This window comes from Porites lutea, chromosome 4 (assembly GCF_958299795.1).
Source record: "Porites lutea chromosome 4, jaPorLute2.1, whole genome shotgun sequence".
Taxonomy (NCBI): Eukaryota; Metazoa; Cnidaria; class Anthozoa; order Scleractinia; family Poritidae; genus Porites; species Porites lutea.
This window is the reverse complement of record NC_133204.1, coordinates 12,083,838-12,104,442: the sequence shown is the minus strand read 5'-3', so window position 1 is coordinate 12,104,442 and position 20,605 is coordinate 12,083,838. Positions and strand designations below refer to the sequence as shown.

Sequence of the window (20,605 nt, the reverse complement as noted above, 5' to 3'; positions counted from 1 at the left end):
GTCCTTAAAGTTGATTGTTCTTTATTCAAACATGGCTGGATATTATTTTTTAGCCAAACAGTTTCACAAGTGTGTTTTTTCTGTTTTTAGGATTCCCTTACCAAAAAGGCCGCCATCGTCTCAGTCACAACCCAGTCTGGGCGGAAGCAGTTTGCGAACAGGTTCCACTGGAACCTTACGTCTTTTATCCCGATAAACCGGTTCACATACAAGTTTCTGTCAATCACGTGAACTTTTCAGACCCATACTATGTCCACGAGGCAGTGGTTGCTTGGGTTGAAGACATCATGGAGAACAATTTCACAGTTTGCGTCACACAGGCTGGTAGAAACGAGAAGAGAAATGGAGAAACGTTTGCCACAGTGGACTGGCTGGCATACCAAGGAGCCCCTGACGGGGGAGTGTCGGGTGAAATGGATATGCCAACCTGGTGGACTGGGACGAGCTGTCGTACAGTGTCGCTACCCTCGGTGAGTTTAATTCTCAAGTTCGTATGCATTATCTTTTAACTTAATCAGCAATAGTATAGTGAGAATTTGAACTCATACGAATCTTAAGATCTACTAAAATTCCTCACGGAAGTGAGTCCTATAGGCTATATGGGAAAGAAAAGATAAAGTACAAGAGATGTAACAAGAATTCCGTTTTTTATCTTTAAATTCTTTTCAATACTATATTTGAAACGTTTTTTTAACAATATTCATTTTGCCTCTAATTCTGGGATCTCAGAGAAAGTTTACTTCACCGCCCACAGTCCTAGCGTCAGCAGAGCATGAAATACGCGGTGTAAAACATGATGCCTCCTCTGTGTGGATTGAAGACGTGACGTCAACCTCCTTCAAGATCTGCGTAAGAGAGTTACAAAACTTTGACGGCGCTCATCAAAGCATCCATATTGTAAGCTGCTTTCTGTATTCGTGCACTTCCAACGACCGACCGTCACTAAAAGCCCGTTTAGAGATCTCTTTTTTGGCAACCTGATTAGACAAAATGTTCCGTATGCAGCATTTGTCAGCTGAAAAAGCACCAGTAAAGGGTCTCACTGGCTTATATATGCAATTTTGTTGTTTGTTTGTTTTTGTTTTTTTCTTTTATTACCATTAAAAAAGAACAAATATAAAACCTTAGCTGAGCTGGAGTTGTTTTATTACCAAGGGTCTTTTAACTCTTCCGCGTACATAGTATTATCGTCATTGAGTGGTTTGTAAAGGGTTAATCTTTGAAGGACATAATCCGTTAAAATGACATTATATTTCTTAATTGAAAGGATTGGATAGCTTTTGAAGAACTTCATCAGCCTCTGTTTAGAGAGCATGGTGCCATATACTTTGCCAATAGGAACAAGCCATCAAAGGATATGAACTATGCTTTTTGTGAGGTACGTATGAATCCCTAATCTCTGCTTAAACTGAATGATTATTATTGTTTTATCCAAAAGATACTTTTTGTTATCCACGCTCTCTCCTTCACTCTGGCATTTTAACTTCCCCGTCACCCCCCCCCCCCCCCACCCCCCATTGCCTCCCATATATACAGTCGTGTGTTTAGGTAATTAAGCTTTACCCCACACTTTAGCACAAACACATTTCTTTTGCCCTTTTATGGTATATTTCAGACTTGTAAACCCTAGCCACTCATCCATTTAGTCAACCATCAATTTAGCAAGCTATCTGTGTCCATTTATACATTTACATACATATACCCATGCATCTTCTACTCATTCCCTCATCCTCCCCTCATCCACTCACGCCCTTCAGTTCGTCCATCCGTCCATCCATACTCGCATCCGCGAATCCTCCAGTCCAAATGCATCAGTTCATTGAAGAATTGATTTCGGTACTCCACTCTTTACATTTTCATCAGTTTCTTTTCTACACTTCCCTTGCGTGTACTGGCTCGCCCTTTACTTTCATGATCCCACCAGTTCACGCAAACTTCTCGTTTTATCCCGTGTCATCGGCTTCCGGTCATCCTCTGTGATGACTTTCAATCCAACAGCTTCTTGATTAGTGTCATCATTCTACAGCAAGGATTTCTTAAACCCTTGCTCACTCTAAAATGTTACTTTTAGTGCTTTGTTATTGCTTCGGGCAAGGAAAGTATTGAAAGAGGAATATTTTTCTTTCACTTTTTTGTTGGTTTCTTCTCAAGGATATTGTCTTCAAAAAGTATTACAATGATTCTCCTGAAGTCCTGGTGTCTGCAAACCACTCAACAAGCGGAGGAAACCTTAATCCATTGTACAACTCTATTTCGGCGTGGGTTGAGGTTAGTTCACTTGTTATTTCGTAGTAACAATTATATAAGTTATTAGAAGCTACATTTTAAGTCTGTGAAAAGATGGCCACAGTCTGGCAGCTCGGTGCCGTTTTTTGATCGGCGACCTGGATTGTGGCCACTCTTGTCTGCTAATTTTTTCCTTTGAGATTGTTGCTCGGAATAGATTAGTAACAATTTGTACCTTAACGGTTGCATAACAATAAACTGCCTCCTTTTTTTCTTCCTTATCACGGAAACAAAAACAATTGACACCCTTATAAGGCATAACATAACATAACAAATTAATTTAAGTGTCGATGTCTCTACCTTATAAAAGCTAATTGGGACACTAAAATAGTAGGGAAAAAATATACTAATTAAAAATTAATGAATGAGGCTGAGTATCTTATGAAGAATTATGGAGATCGAGGAGGGTGTTATCCGTTGAGGCCGTAGGTCGAGGCGGATAACACCCTCCTCGATCTCCATAATTCTTCATATGATACGAAAGCCGAATTCAATAACTGTTTTTATTATTCATTCAAAATAATTCCTAGTTAAAAAACATGGCTAAAACATGCTTACCTCCATCGATCCATCGATGTTAAGTTCATCTTCGATAGTGCACGTTTAGGTTTGTCAAGCTCCCCAAATATTCTCCACATAGCAGATGTCGCCCTTCAAGTTGTCTTCTTACTGTTCTTGCCATGTTTTTAGCTATTTTTTTCGCCTAGTTCTTACTCTTGAAACGAGTGAAACGACCGCCATTTTTGTTTCCACAACCAAAACAACTCAACCTCGTCCCCAGGTATTCTTGGTTAACGGTGCCTTAACCTGCACAAACGCTGCATTTTTGACGTCATTTCATCGTTAAACACAACTTCCAAATATGGTCATCAGTAACTGGCTATGGCAAGAGCCATAATAGGACAGAGAGGGACTCTCCCAATCATGCCTTTGGGATATCTTAATTTCAAAAAACTTATTTTTAGAACTATGCGGACCATGCGGAAACAGTTTCCGGTAAACTGGTTGACTTCCGGAAGATTAAGCGCGCCAAAGGGAGGCCAATAAATGAAAAAAATGGCTGCGTAAGTGGAGGGACGGTGTGGAGGGTGTGTACTTGATAAATTGTCCTTCTTCAACGAAGAACCTACCATAGAAACTGGTTAAAACTTCTACACAAACGGATCCTTTACAAGAAACGGTAGAAATACAGTTAAAGCGATCGCGTGGACCATCGTTTTTGTTGGAACAGCTGGAAAGAGGACAAGTAGTAATGCGGCCCGGATAAGCGTTGAACACAAATTGCGGGTCCAACAAAGACGACCGTACAAGCGACCGTGTGGACGTATTTTCTGTTGAAAAGGGAAGGAAAAAAACGTATGAAGGTTTCTAGTATTTTTCTCAAGGACGTGACCAGGAATCATGTGGGAAACACCTTTTCCTTTTCTTTTTCGCCTGCTTCGACTGATATTTTGTACCGTGCTTCACATTGGACAATTTACAATATTCTTGAACACGAGGTGAATAGAAGCGGAATATTCGCAGTGAGGTTAATATTCCTAAAGCCACTATTCACCAAGACTGAAAATCAGTAAGGAGACCATTTAAGTTCAATTTGATTGACGATTTTGACGGATCAACCCATGTGTGAAAATCGGTATGTGCAAAAGTTTGATCTTTACAGAATTTTCAAATATTGCAAATCAAATCGCAGTTAAAAAAATCCTTTCGCAAACCGTGGCCTAATGGGTTATATGGAATCGCCAGAACTTTAAATTCTGCTTCCCAGCCTGTGAAGAAAAGCAGAGCTTTGTTTTCATCTGTCGACTCGCCAATTCAGGGAAAAAGGTTTTTTGTGCAGCTTGTGTTGTTCTTTAATAAGTACAGACAATGGTGGCCCGGTTGCTGGAGGTAAGGAGCCGTTTCTCTGTAGTTTTCTTGACATTGAAATCTCGAAATTTCGTAACGATTTGCTTTTATTTTTTTTTGGTCATAAGTTGAATTTGATTTCTGGGGAAAATTCGCCGTTGAAGGAAATGTTGAGTTTACAAAACCACCTCTTCCATTTTTAAACTGTAATTGTCAACATTCCAGCGAGCGAAAAATATTGCTCAGTAAAGTTAATCGGAAAACGCTCTTTTGAATGCTTTGAAGTCTTTTCTTACCTTCAAAAAATGGGCCCTAGGATTTTGCCGAATTCTGAAAGGTTCTTGCTCTAAAAAGATTGGCAAAACACCGAGCTAACGAATTATTTACTCGCGAGGCTAAAACACTACAAAGATCACTGAGTGTGTATCCTGCAAACGATTTTTGCTTGTAAAAGTTTTGTTTGTTTAAGGTTATTTGTGTTTTTTCATGTTGCAAACGGTGTTGAAATAAATACGACAGTATGATAATCTCATCTGGAGTTTATTTACTTTATGTGGTTTTTGCAAGCCTCATATTTTCCTCATGCACCTGTAATAATTAACCTTTACAGATCCTGCACCACAATCTGTAGGTAAGAACAACCCCAAACATTTGTTATGTGTGTTAAATAATATAAGCTTGCTGCGTGTATAATAAATGTAGGGGTTTGAATGCAAATCGTACCACAGCATAATTCAAACTTCAGGCGTTCATGGATGCATAGGACCTTTTGGTGTTGTGTTTGCCACTTATTGACCCAGCAAGTTTTCCCTATTTTAGTAATTAAGCACTCATGGTTTTAGGTGTCGGCTGCTGAATGTAGTCTTTTCTTTTTTTCTTTATAGAAAGTGCTCAAAAGTATTAAGAATAAAAACTATTGCAATAAGTTTAAGCTGTGTATAGCTTCTTACTGAGTTGTGTCTTATTTTTTGTACTCCCCTCCCACACAGAAAAAAATACAAACCTAATTACTCATTTTCTATAGTGAACGGCAAAACCTGTATATTTAAGCAGACCTCATATTAAAAGTTACATCCTATGTTAAGCAGATGAATAGCTCAGTATGTTTGAAAAGTTTCTAACCATATTTTCAGAAAAACAAAAAAATGTTTTCAAAAATAAATGTATCCATACCCATTTTAAGGGGTATTTTCTTTGTGTTAAAAGGTTTCAACCAATCATAAGAGCTGTAAACAATAGCCAACTGAAGAAAACTTCATATTAATTTTTTGTTCCTGGCATGCCTGTTTTATTCAGACTCATAAGAATTTGTTATAAGGATTCATATACATGCTGCATTACAAAGTTTTCTTGATTTTGCTGCCTAAATGAATCAGAAGTATAGTACAGACAATAGCAAAGTGAGCACCTTTTTGCATTTCAACATGTTTAAACGTGGACTTTATTGATCTTAATGTTGCATTCTAATGCTCTTAAAGCCGAGTCTGCAGGCAGAGCAGGTTTGTGCAACCTTTTGCTTTTAAGGCATCCTGCACCATGACACCCGCCCAATCTTTCCCTTTCAATAATCTAATAAATTCACATGTTGGTCTGCACGTTATGATTGATCAGGCCTCATGCAACCACTAAGACATCACAGGAAATTGAGGCTGTCATTATCAGTTAAGTTGATCATTATTTGAGCATATGACCTTCATTGAGGAAGGCTTTAAGTTAAAAATGGCAGTATCACATTAAAATAAAAATCAATAAGAACTTCCTTTGGTCACACCTTGACCTCTTAATTAGGTCAAGTTTCTTTCATTGGTGAGTTAATCAATTTATGCACCTGCATGGGTTGCATAGAGAGAGACATTCTGGAGCAATTAAACATAGTGTGTGACTGAATCAGTGTATCTATTCATGCCATGGCTTGAAAGAGGGAATGTCAAGGAAAGCATCTAGAAGGAAACAAATTAATATTAATGTAGTATGTACGATAACATGTCTGTCACTCAGTTGGTCACACTCTTCCCAGTATTCCTCAAATTTCAAATCCCAAATGCATTGGCAGCCACGTAGTTTAACAAAAGGATAAAAAATAATAAATAAATAAATAAATAAGTGCTCCCTTGCCTCAAAATATAGAACTTGCACAGTTTGTCAGACTTGTACATTATTTTGCCCACTATCAATTCCGTGGCAAGGTCACGCAGTCATCTTAAAAGAGAATTCATGATTGCTAGTAGTATTGTTTCTTCAATTCAACCTGTCAGAAAACAACAGAAAAGTTTGCAGACACTGAAAGACATGTAGACTGCGGGCAGTCTCTCTTTTGCTTGAAAATCTGTAAGCAAGGGTATTTGAGCACCGTATTCGAATTTGCGCCCTCACAAATAATCTCGCTTATAGATTTTTCCAGCTGAAGAGAGACTGCTCACAGTATAAAAGACACACAACATTAAAATGACGTACCAGTTTGCTGAAACCTTTACATGTTGTATTTTATATTATATCCTCTGGGAGGGAGCCAGCCTGGCATAAGGACTTAGTTCTTCTCTCTTTACACCCTTTCTCATCCTTTGTTTTACCATCTATTTTTATGCATTAAAGGTTGTTATAAATAAAAAAAAACCTGTGTAATTAGAATTGGGCGGGCATCCACACAAACTTTGCTGCTTTCTGCTTATTAGAGATATCCACTAAGTACAGGTTAGTTTTTCTTAAATTATGGAAAGAAACGTTTTGCCACATTTTGAGCTATTCGACTGCTGAATACAGGGTGTCTGCTTAATATGGGGTCTGCATACCATTCAATGTAGAAAATGAGTTAATTAGGCTTTCACTGAGGGGAGGTACAAGAAATAAGACATAATTATAAACAAGAAGCTATACATAGCTTGAACTTATTGCAGTACTTAGAGTAAGAGCCTTTCAGAATTCGGCAAAATCCTAGGGTCCACTCTTTTGAAGGTATGAAAAGACTTCAAAGTTTCAATATTTTTTGCTCGATGGAATGTTGACAATTACAGTTTAATCGAGTAGAAGGGGTGTGTGGACTCAACATTTCCTTTAAAGACAAATTTTCCCCTGAAATCAAATTCAACTGACTTGTGAGGAAAGAAAATGAAAGCAAATCTTAACGAAAGCTCGACATTTCAATTCAACAGGACAGAGAAAACTACAGAGAAACGGCTCCTTACCTCAAGCAACCGGGCCACCATTGTCTGCACTTACAAAGAACAGCACAAATTGGCTCATCCTCGGTGTAAGAACCTGTTAAACTCACAAGTGACGTAAAACAAAGGAAACAAAGAACTAAACACAATAGAACGTAGAAACACAACAGATGCGAAACAAAGGAAAAGTTCACAGGTTCTTACACCGAGGTAAACCCCACAAATGAGCTGCACAAAAAACCTTTTTCCTCTAACTTGGCGAGTCCTCAGATGAAAACAAACCTCTACTTTTCTTCGGATTTAAACTTCTGGCGATTCTAAATAACCAGAAACTCATAAGTGGTTGAAACGTGTAACCCTCATATGTTTGCTTTGTCCGATGCTCGTGATTATTCATTTTCGAGAGTACCATATTTGGAACGAGAAGAAGAGATAACTGACCAATCAAACTTCGTAAACAACGTGACGTAATTTTATTTCAGGTTCCCGCGCCCGCTTAAAAAAGGCCGACAAACGGGGGAAAAACTGAAAGCTTTCAAAAGTTGAAACCAGGAATCGTACCGAAACACTGAGCAGGATATTATTGCCTTACCACCCTGGCCAAACGTAACATAATGAAACCCATTGACGTCCTCGCAACTTCTTGAAGTTGTCACTTCAAAAAACGATGCCTCTTTGACCCTCTGCACAGTGAACTTATACCGCAAATAGGTATTTAAAATTCTTATAGTAAAAGTCTAGAATAAACAGTAAAAAAAATTTTCGAATAACATTCATTAGCTGCGCATCGAAAAGTGTCCAAAACCTGAGCCTGACATCTTCGCAAAAAGACTGTCAGTGTAATGAATGTGAGAAGCATTTAAGCTTAAATTCAGCTTGGATGTTGTAGTCACGATCGTGTTTTGCGCTAATTTTATGAATGAACAAACTCAAAAAATAGACAGAGAAGCCGTTTCTTGAAAATTTTTATTCAAAATCCAAAAAGTTAATCCTTTAAAGCAATTCGGAAAACACAATCTGGATCGTGGATCCGTTCACCCAAGTGAAATCGGCTAAGCACATGGCAAAATTCAACACAAAATCCATCTCAAATCGGGGCACATTTTGTAATTTTTATTTAGCGTCGAAACGAAAAATTTATAACACGTCTATGAAACATTTAAAAATCCATAAAGTCCCTTTCAAAAACGTAATTGTCTTGGCCATAGAGTGCAAAAATTTTCCTGAAAATTCAGCAAAAACTTCACTGCCATGGTTGCATTTCAAAACAGACCATGCGCTCCGTCGTGAAGAAAACAAGGTTGAATTCCTAGAAGTACGATTTCTTGATGAAAAGCTTCCCTTCCTCCACAAAAAGAAAGCTGAACATTCTTTTGAACTTTCTCTTTCCATTTTTTGTCTTTTGACGGTGTATTTTTAACCTTGAAACGCAGAACTCTTGTCTTAAAACATCTGCATGGTGATCGCGCGGCAGCCATTTGTCGAAAATGGATATCTGTCTCTAAGGTTTCCAAATATGGTAAAAGTGAATATTCACGAGCATTGAACGCGAGTTGCACGTTTCAACCCCTTATGAGTTTCTGATATAATCCATTAGGCTATTGTTTGCGATTTGATTTGCAATGTTTGAAAACTCTGTAAAGATCAAACCTATTATTTACCGATTTCCACGCATGATTTGATCCGTCAATCAAATTGAGCTTTTTGGTTTCTTTACTGATTTAGGAACATTAACCTCAGCTTCTATTAACCTCGTGTTCAATAAAAAATTGCTAATTGTCGAATGTGAAGTGCGGAACAAAATTTCAGTCAAGCAGGAAAAGGTGTGTTCCACAAGATTTCCGGTCATGTCCGTGACAAAAATACTGGAAACCTTTATACGTTCTTTCCTTCCTCTTTCAATAGAAAATACGTCCACATGGTTGCTTGTACGGTCGTCTTTGTAGGACCCGCGCATTTTGTCTTCAACGCTTATCCGGGCCGCAATGCTACTTGTCCTCTTTCCAGCTGTTCAAACAATAACGATTGTCACGCGGTCGCTTTAACCGATTTCTACCGTTGCTTGTAAAGGACCCTTTTGTGTAGAAGTTTTAAGCAGTTTCTATGGTAGGTTATTTGTTGAAGTAGGCCAATTTATCAACTCCACATCGTCCCTCCACTTGTGCAGCCATTTTTTTTATTTGATGACGGCGCCTCGCTTTGGCGTGCTGAAATCGTGAAAGCGAGTCTTCCGGAAGTCAACCAGTTTACCGGAAACTGTTTCTGCGTGGTCCGCATAGTTCTAAAAATAACTTTTTTGAAATTAAGATATCCCGGCCAACGCCCTGAGAGTCCGTCTCTGTCCTATTATGGCTCTTAGCTATGGTGAATTAAACGTATGCTTTAGCCAATCAGAATCGGGGAAATGTTTTGAATGAATAATAAAATGAGTTTATACATGGTATCATTAGGTAAATTTATAATTCTCTAAAATCAAAAATTTATAAAAAAGTAAAAGTTAAAAGTTAAAAAATTACGGAGTTATCCCCACTAAAATCTAAGGAAAATGCTAAAAATATTTCTAAAAATTCTCAAGAACTACAAATATAAGACAGGAGCACAATTGTCACTTATACGATCCACAAGGTTAATACGCCGTATGCTGCACTTAAAGGATTGTAAGGTAGGTTTGTCCTTGATTTTACTGTCCAATCTAGACCATATATATGGTCCAAAGTACCTAGTTGAGATCGAGCGCTTTGCGATACGGGCTGCTATCTTGCATGACTGTCAAACCTACTTAGGGGGCGGGGACGGTGTGAGCTATAATCCCCGACGCCCGCCCCTTTAGTACATTTGAAAGTCATGATGGCCGCCATTAATGGTAACACGCGCTATATCTCGACGATCTCACGAAAAAATAGGGGACTGTGATCAGTCTAAAAGTACCTTATAGAATGTTTCCCGAATGTACACTACTAAATTTGGGTGAATAAAAATCCATATTTCTTAAGCAATATTTGGATGACTTAACACTAAAAATGTCAACGACATGGTACTAAACCAAAGTTAACTTTATACATTAAGGTAGCAAGATCTTGTAAACGCCTATTTTGTAGGCTAGGTAGATTGGTACGGTTAAGACGATTAGAGTTCTCTACTAAATGTGTGTTATACACGATCCTAAGGGCCCGTTCCTGTACTCTTTCAACTTTTCTGGCGTCGGAGGCTTTACAGAAGTGCCATATAGGGTGACAATATGTTAAATATGGCAATATCGAGCTTATGTAAATGCTTCTGTATGGATCAGATTTCTTTATCTTGAGAGGACGACCGCTCTCTGGCTAGCTTTTATACACAATTCACTTATGTGTTTGCTAAATACAAGTTGTTCGTCGATGTTAATTCACAGAAGGCTAATGTCCCCCAGTACTTTCAATGACATGCGCATTGATTGTTATTGAAGCTTGATCTTCATCATCCTGTGAGTTGATCATCAGCATCTGGAATTTATCGCGGTTGACAATAAAATAGTTACCCTTATACCAGGTCAAGGCTTTTGCGGCTTCCGACTCAAGGAGAGCCTTCCTTGTGTTGGCATTACTCCCCACAGTATAAAGCTGATGGTCGTCGGCATACAAGTTTAAATTGGCGTCACTGACCTGATAGGATAGGTCGTTCTGATAGAGATTCTACAGCACCTGTTGGGATAGGTCGTTCTGATAGAGATTCTACAGCAAAGGACCGAGTAATGATCCCATTAGGCAGCCTCGTTTCTTTTCTTTTCAATCACTTTTGGCTTTACTGACTTTGTCCCTATTCAGTGGACCATATTAAAGGATCGCATCAAATCGAGAGAACTGTCGCTGAAACGTTTGGCCAAGGTTAAAGAGTGGTGAAGGGAGTCGAAAGCTTTACTCATGTCCATTGCTAACAACTAAACCTCCTTACTGTCGAGGGTTTTCCTCCAGTCTTCAACGAGGCCGGTTAACGTGGACTCGCACTGAGCTATGTTGTTTTCTATACGCTGTCATTCTTGAATAGAGGATACGATCGTAGTACGTAGTAATTTGTTTACACAGTAGATGTTCAAACACTTTGCCAAGTGAAGGGAGTACTGTAATCGGGCGATAATTTTCTTTGGCTTGTTTGTCTCCCTTTTTGAATTCAGGTGTCCATTCTCCCATTTTCTACTTAGTATGCCAAAAGCCCTCAGCAATACAGTGGTTGAATATGGCCCCCAAAGATGGAGAATAGGGGGAGCAGTTTTCTTAAGGAGGATGAGTTCAGTAGGAGAGTCCCAACCAGACGATTTCCTAGGATTAACATTTTCAGTAACATCAGACACACCTGTCTCAGTAATTGCTTGAAAGTTGAAATCCAGGGCTGCATCATGATGTTTTCTATTTATAGACTCGATGCTAGTGTGATATTGGTGATCCTCCTCAGGCATATCATGTACATGTTGCCCTCCGAAATTTAGCGCTACATTAGCAAAGTAATCCATAAGACAATTAGCAACAGGGCATTCTTCGGAACATTTCCATCTATATTCAGACTGATGGGATTATTCTTAGCACTTTTATCTGTTTTATTGCTAAGGGAAGTGTGAAAAGTATTGAAGAAGTCCCTTGGGTTTTCCCTGATCTTTTCCGATTTCGTTGTCTAGAATTGTTTAATTGCTTTCCTGCTTTCCTTTCGGTCTTTCTTTAAGCTCGCAGTTTTCATCAGTTTTTTTTTTTTGCATATAATTTCGCATTTTTGGAACGAACACATCGACACACTGCGCCGAAAACTACTTGCAATTTTAGTAAGAGCTCGGAAATATATACCAACCAAATATCGATTGCTTCTCTACAATGCAATTATCAAACCACTCGTTACTTATTGCTGTGCTGTTTGGAGCAATTGTAGCCAAACCAACTTAGACGAATTGTTTAAACTTCAACTGAAGACGCTGCGCTCGATTAATTTTGGATGGTCCTCGGGATGCACGATCTTATGATAATTTTCAACAGCTTAAGTGGTTACCGGTTGATCAACTGTTCAAGCTCAATAAACTAGGCCTTTTAAAGAAAGTTATCGATGGTAGAGCAGCGGAATATTGGACTCACTTCGGTTTGAACACAAGTACTCTACCAGAACAAAACGTTATCCCACTTACTGGAACCCAGATCTTAAGCAATGAGGAGAACATTCTTTCATTCCATTATTAAAGAACTAAATGCTCTAAACTTAGAACCAACCACTTCCTTTAGCTTAATGAAGACAACACTAACTAATAACGTCGCCTCAAACTATACGGTGGACAATTTTAAAATTAAAAAGTTATTCTGATTTTTAAAAAATCCGTGCTTTTTTAATACCATTGTAGATTGGATTCCCTTTTTACCAATGTATTCACTTCCGTTTTTAACATCTCTCAATTTTTTAAATCTCTAGAATTTTTAAGAACTTTTATTATAATCACTATTTGTAAATAGGCTTTTTATCATGATTGTTGTAATTATATCATTATCAATTTTGTTTTTAGAGGGCCACTAGGGAGAATACTTTTCATAGTAATTGGTGTCACTCTCTTAAAATAAAGGTTATACTGCACTGTGGTTACCAATGAATTACTTGTAAACGACAAAATAACAGTTTCTTGTCCATTAAATGTACTTATTAAGCATTATATAAAACATAAACGTAACAAAAATGAACAATATTTATTTAGTGGTCGTCTATTACTTTTTGGCGTTCTACATACGTCCACATAGCTAGCAAGCATTTCGACTATTCTCTCGCGGATTTGCATTGATCTTAAATTTAATGCACCGACCGGTCCAGAATTTTTGCTTATATTACCGCAGGACAGGAGACGTCGTAACCTGAAGGTTGAGTGAGAATCTGCGTAGCGAGTAATCATCGTGGCAAAGTAGCCTTTCGGGCGAGTAGTACATGCGAGATGTCGGATATTATGTTGTCTCGAACTTTGGTACAAAAGAGCCTTCTCAGCATAGGTAACCTCCACCAAACGGTGCCCGTTTATACAGGCCCGGGTTAGTCCTGTATTAAGAAAAACAAAAGTTGCCACAAAGCAAGAAACATAGGCATAGCTCGTTGACGATGAAGGACCAACACATTACACGTCCGATCGCCAAGAGCACATAAAGAGTCTTAGCTTTAGTTAACATGTTACGTCTCACTTTGACCACTTCAACGTATTTTTTTTAGTACATAAACAAGACCGGCTTTCGAGCCTGCGTTAAGGAGTTATTTGTGCAGCAACATGATCCTGTGACAGTATCCTATGTAGTCTTGCCAGGTAAATAAAACAAGTTCGAAATTCGCATCGTGACTCTCAGCTGACATTGCGAAAAAGTGGGAGCGGGGGGGAGGGTCCCGCGCCTCTCCCCACTTCTACTTTTTTGTTCCTTTTTGCCTCGCGCGTCTTTTGCCCTTGCCCCGCTTAGCCTAAAGGAAACGGAAACGACTAGACTGCTACAACGCTAGCCTCCACGCAGACGTTCTTAGGGGTTCCTCACTCGTTAGTGGGGCAGGAAGATGTGACCAACCCCTAAGAACGTCTGCGTGGGGGCTACTACAACGCAAGCTCATTCTACAGGTTATAATTGCTTCATTATTCTTTGCTGGTGGTACTAATATTTGTTCTCTTATACTTCGTTTATATAGATGCCTGTGAACTCGGATGGAGCTTCTACAACGGTTCCTGTTACTTTACCAGTAGAAAATGTGAGACATCGACCAACGCAAGTTTAATCTGCCGATCTATGGGAGCTAATCTACCTGCCATTGAAAGCCAGGAAGAAAATGTGTATATCCAGCACAGACACAACGGTGGTAAGGCATGGATTGGGTTAAACGACATTGCCACTGAAGGACTATTCGCCTGGGTAGATGGCTTCCGTTTTAAATTCCGCTACTGGGCCCAGAATCAACCAAACAACATCACAGAAGAAGACTGTGTTCACACTCTTGGACCAGGGCATGGATACATGTGGAATGATGTGGATTGTTCTAGCTGTCATCAGTACACGTGTAAAAAAGGTACATTGAATTAAATTCTTAGCGATACCTTCGTAGAAAATGCCCTATTAAAGGCCTGTATGTATTGATTTTCTTTATTATGTCTTGCGAATATTTTACCTTATACAGTCTCAGAACTAAACAGTATTTTCATGCTCAACTCGGACAGTTTTAAAGATGACTACCTTTGGTCAGATTATTGTTATTGCTATTTCATTTTTTATTTATTAAAAAAAGAAAATTTTTACCGCTTACCAAATAAAGAAGAAAAGAAGCTATAAAGCAAAAGAAACTGCTGGTTGAAGGTTAACGTATTAACTTTCCTCATATTTTGTATGTATACTTAGATTATGACGAATGCACAAGTGGTCCCTGTTTGAACGGAGGAACTTGCATAAACGGAAAAAGAAAATTCAGCTGCATCTGTCCTCGCACTCATAAAGGAAGGGTGTGTGAAGGTAGACCAGCAAATTAAATCTAAATGTTTTTGCTCTCCTTTGAACAAAACTATTGTAATTTAACTTCAATTTCTCCCATACTAAGTGTATTTGTTTTGATTTGTTAGAGTTCGATGAATGTTCCAGCAGTCCCTGTTTAAATGGAGGCACTTGCACCGATGGAAACAATGACTTCACGTGCGCCGCCGTATTATGGAAAACAGTGCCAAGGTATATGTAGTCTAATATATTGAATATAGGCAAATATAAATAGGATGTTGATTTTCTTTTGTTTCTTCGTTGAAGAGGTGGCACCTATTAATGTAGTCCAAGTGAAATTCCTGCAGATATTTAGATGGATACATCCAATCGTGGCATCAAAGTAAAGTGCGACTACTATAACCGTTGCCACCTAGACAAAGTTGATCAATGGGATTACAGGAAAATAACAACATAACCAAGAAGTTGGTTGTCAGTCATAATTACCACGAAACATAAAAATCCTCTACAATCAATCAATTACAACTTACCGACGTGACCCGCCTTTTGAACCTGCTGAAGAAAACCTTTGATTCCTAAGAGGGCCGTAAGAGTGCTTATTAGAGGCGAAAAACGTAAACGTCACTTTTACTTTCAGTACTTGAGGTCGCATGTTATTGCAAAACGCATCAATGTTAGCAAAGAAATTGCTTGTTAGACGACAAAATAACAGCTTGTGTCAAACAAATATATCTCCTGTGCGTTATATAGAGTTTCGGATAGCAATATATTTCCTAAGAAAATTTTTGCTTTCTTGGAAACGCTTGCTATCAGTTTTGTGCCCCGAGTAACTTATTGTTTTCTTTGAGGATCTGACTCACCAACAACCAACTTTTTTGGAATGTGTTGTTATTTTTCTGTAATCCGATTGGTCAACTTTGTTTAGGTGACCCAAACTCAGTTATAGTGGTCGCACTGTATTAATATCATTAAGTGTTCTTCCTCCCATTAACGGCTCTTTTTTTGGGTTATTCAGTTTTCACCGTTAGAAACTGATAGTTGTTAAATATCTCTTACTTTTGTTCAATAGAAATCGATGAGTGCACGTCTAATCCGTGTTTAAACGGGGGAAGGTGTGTAGATGCAGCGTACAGCTTTACTTGCATTTGTCCCAGCAGTTGCATGGGATGGCACTGTGAAGGTATCTGCATATATCAAGAAATAAACATTAACTGTATACTACTGCAGTGCGTAAAAAGTTTGGTAGCTGTTATTAAGGTGTAAATTAAAGCAAAACGATCTTCACACTGACGTTTAATGCAGTAGGGAGCAACATTAAGTAAAAGGCTAAAAAGATTTTGTCACCTAAAACGTCTCTTGTTGATATGAAATTTGACATAACTGAATTTTTTCTTTCACAAAAGAGTATAAATAAGGATTGATTTCATGTAAGATATGACATGACATCTAGTAAACACAGTAGCCGATTTCACAAAACCTCGACGGTAAAGGGCAGTCCTTCCGTTTTAGCGTTTTTACTTCAGTCCCATAAAAATGAGGTTTAGTTCGTATAATTCTAGACTAACACAGTGTTTTCCCTCTTAGAAAGTGCTCAAAAATCGTGTAAATATCTCTTGGCCGCTGGCCATACCTCAAGTGGAAAATACTGTTTGAAAGTCAATGGTTATTCATTCCAGGTCAGTTCACCATTAGCGTTCCATTGAAAAAAAGCTGAATGATTACTGAAGTAAGTCGGGAAACGTCTATTAAGCTAACAACCACGGAACTCTTACTACTGCTCCTAAGGGGTTTGCAGTTGTTGCTCCTGCAAATATCCAAATGCAGTACTAAATGTTCATCAGGAGGTTGCCTGAAATCTCGGTAAGGAGCAATATCCTGATGTATGCCTGGATTGGCACGATATCTATAAATTGCCTTTCAATGTTCTTATAGACACCAAATCAAGAGAAATTCCAGTATAAAATCCTAAACAGATACTTAACAACAAACTCTTTTCTTTATAAAATTGGTCCAGCGAATTCAACATTTTGTACATTTTGTAAACAAGAGAGTGAATCCCTGGAGCATTTATTCGTTGTCCCCGCAGAGATTTCGCCCAGTAGGCGAAATCCCGAGGAGGCACTCTTAAGAGTAGTAACTCGCGCGTATATTAAGGAAAGTACTTACAGTAGAAATATACAGTCAGTATGCAAGAAGAAATTTCGATTTGCTTGAACAGGGGCTGCAAGGAATCGGTAGGTAATGATGACGTTTCTATTGTTTGCGCCCGCAAGTACGAAATGGTTAGGATGACGTAAAGACGGAAAATCCCTAAGGTACCGCTTAGGTAGATTTTGTGACATTTTTGTGCAGTCATACTTGGATACTCTTTTGCGTTACGTGTTATCAGTGACATTCTGTGGAGCAGTTGTTTTGAAAGTTATGGACCAAAAGACACTCGTTAAGCGCAGATGAAGTTATATATAAGGTGCGTATAACCGTGTATATATAAACACTTGGAGAGTTTGCCAGGCACGAGTTCACAAATCTTTGATTGGAAACCTTACCAGATACTCTTTCTCTCTCTTTGACCGGAATAAGACTCAGCTCCAAACAAGCAAGATGAGTGAATCAACGGCTAGCTTATCACTAGCAGAACGATTACAGAAATTCGCCGACAGTCAAATTCGGTGCTGACTTATTCCCTGCTCACAGATGTCCTTCCGCTATAAAGTTTAATTTCTAAGGCTCACTTTAGCCTGAAATTCATCCGACAGCTTCGAGTAGTTTTCTCCTCTCAACAACGTCTGAATCGACCGGCCGTTAATGCCGTCCAGTGACGTCACTCACTACCCGAAAACTGGGTAGTGATTTTGATTGGTTGATCCTCTAAACTTTTGCATAATTACGTATAATTATGAAAAGTTTTAGCAATACTGTCGCTTGATATTCAGCGGATCACATCCCTGGCATTCTTTCGTTTAGTTCAAACATTTCGATAAGCTTAATCTTTATCTTAAACAGCAAAATTGCCCTTGTCTTCGAAACTGAAATGCTAAATTGAACTGCGAATGAAGAATCATTGCCGAGAGTCGGTAGGTTTTTCATTTATAGCCGCTTTTTGGTTTCGGCTGCCGGTGATTTTGTTTACGGGAAGTTTTCTGAGATCAATGTTATAATTCGACCTTCTTGCTATTTTTACCGTCAAGTGTAATGATTCTGTTAGCTTTTCTTTCTTGTCTCCTTGTTTTGTTTCTTCCTTAAGGACCAAATACAGAGTAGCTTCTTTTTAATTATTAAAAGTAAATCATTGTGTTTTTGAACTAAGTGTTCCTGTGTGTTTTTATTTCATTGGATTGCGACCGAGTTTGATTATAGAATTTAGTACAACCGGTTCAGAGTTGTACTGCATGCAGTTGATAGTTTGAACGTTAAACATAAATTACGATCGAAAAAATAAAGCAGTTCTGTATCATGCAGACATTTCCAAACGATATTTCTCGGTTTCCCTCTTGAAAATCGTGTTTTACTTTTTGCATGAATTAAGCCAAAGATCAAGGAGTAGTGACGTCACTGGACGGCATTAACGGCCGGTCGATTCAGACGTTACTGAGGGAGTAATAACTCGAAGTAAGCGGATGAAATTCAGGCTAAGGCTTACTTATGCACTGAATGTAAAAAGTGAAGAGATCAGAAAATAGCGAGAAAATCAACTTCCAATTAAATCTTTTCTTATAAACTATTCTCGAAACTAGTAGTGAACATGGCCTACAACGTCGGTAACCAATCAGAGCGCAGCAAATTTTGTATCAACCAATCAGAATCAAGCATTTAGCCCATGTGACCAAATTGACGTCACAATGCCCATATTTGGGCATAGAGATTCACGTGACCCCATGGGAAAAAGAACACACACACACAAGGGTTAGATCCACATTCTTCACCTAGTTTTAATGAACAGACCGCGTAGAACCTGGTAACAAGCGGAACGTGTGTGACCCCCTAGTGACGTCACGCCCTTTTTTACAAATCTAACAAGAGGTCGAGTTCATCCCCAATCCTTTCGTAGCCATAAGGAAAACTGGATCGGGTGGCCACATCGATGACGCGCTTGTCAAACACCAACCCATACTGCTTCACGCGCGGAACCACTTGAATTTGTTTCTTCTCTAAATCCCGTTTGAAATAATAAGGGGTGACAATGTTCAAATTTCGGCGAGAGTCCTGAGGCGAGTCTAATTCCGAGAGAATGTTGTCTTTCATGGTGTGGAAATCGAGGATGGCGGAGCCGCGGACGTTCAAGGTGAAACCGCGTACCTTACACACCACTTTGCCTGCGCGGGTCGTATACCCATAATTCTTAGCGCCCCCAGAAACAAACTCAGTGATGACGTCTCCGTCCAATTCATCCGTCATGTCCCCCAAAAAATCGCCGATGGCAATGCTGGGTTGGCCAAGACGCCACTTGTACACGACACTGTCGGTATCATAGTAGAGGACTTGCTGTTGAAGGGTATTGAGGGACTCGTAGAGTTTGAGCCGAGCATGGCACGTGGTGAAAGCTGCTACGAAGATATTGGTTTTGGTGCCTTTAACAGCATTGTCTTGGACACTGGTGTAAACGGCCTCCAAGATGTCGTCGGTACAGAGGCGGAGGGTGCTGATATCGAGAGCAGCGTCGGAGATGAGACGGAACAAATGGGCGGGGTCCCTGACAGTAACAGTCGTTGGTTTGTTGATACGCTCGCCGAATTTGCCCCAGAAACTGTTCAACATCAGTTTGGCGGTAGCCTTGCGTCCAGGATTTTTGGCAATGCTGGCAATATCCAGTCGGATCCCCTCCCGTTCCTGGTAACGAAGAATGTAGTCCCGTTTCTGCTCCACGGTCTGACACCAACTGGGCCACCCCGCCGACTCTTGTTTGATCTTCAACCATGTGTTGACGTAATCAGCAAAAAGACCCGTCCTGCGTTGCTCGGGGGGAAAATGCCAGACTTCGTGGATCTTGACCAGGGTTTACCCCTTTTCCACGGCTTTGACCAGCTCGGGCGTGCACCAGGTCCCACGTAGCGTGCGATCGGCGTCAGAATGAGGGCAACAATGGGTTCGGGTCAACATGGGTTGGGCCTGCTCTTCCTGGACACAGGTGCGGCAGAGAGGAAAGGTGAGTTTTTGGCCACTGCGCACGGGCAAGACGGGGTGGAACAAACCAGCCGGGGGAAGAATGTCCACCGTGGCGATACCAAAATAGGAATCCAGGGACTGGTCTGCAGGTTGCGTGATGATTTGCGGATGACCGATGGGGTAAGGGCAGTTCTTGTTCACCCACGGGTACAGGGACGTGACATCCACATAGCGTATCTCCTGCCCCTCTTCAGCCACGGCATGCAGGGCCACCGCGCCGGTGCGACTCCCAAAAAAGGCCTCACGGGGTTCCAAGGGCGCGACCAGATCGAATGAACGAAGAAACTGAGATACTGCAGGCTCATTGTCTACCAGGCGGTCCCACTCACACTCCCACATTTCGATCACCGTGTAACCCGCTCGGAGCAGGGCCATGCGTTTGGAGAGCGTGGCCTGATACAGTTCCTCCACGCTTCGGTCCGGCACCGCATAATGCTTGGCGTGCCTGCTGGGATAGCAGCGGGGACAGCCATGGTAGAGACAGCCATGAAACTCGTAGACGGTTCGGGTCAGAGGATCGTACCCATCGACGAAATAACTGTTCACGAGGGTCCGGACAAACTGCTCGCCCCCATTCCGGACGTGTCGAATGCGGTCGGCACTAGCCCCCTGCTTGGCAAGGAGATGTTCTTGGTAGTACAGCCATTGCAGGGCCTTGAGGGATTGATTGACCTTCGCGCCTCGCCTGCCCCCCAGAGGTTT

At 40.1% G+C, this 20,605-nt stretch overlaps 2 pseudogenes; one reads left to right on the top strand and one right to left on the bottom strand.

Moving 5' to 3' along the window:
* LOC140934210 (uncharacterized) overlaps positions 1 to 20,605 on the bottom strand; it is a 129,491-nt pseudogene that overhangs the window by 31,789 nt on the left and 77,097 nt on the right.
* LOC140935915 (uncharacterized) overlaps positions 1 to 20,605 on the top strand; it is a 61,212-nt pseudogene that overhangs the window by 21,841 nt on the left and 18,766 nt on the right.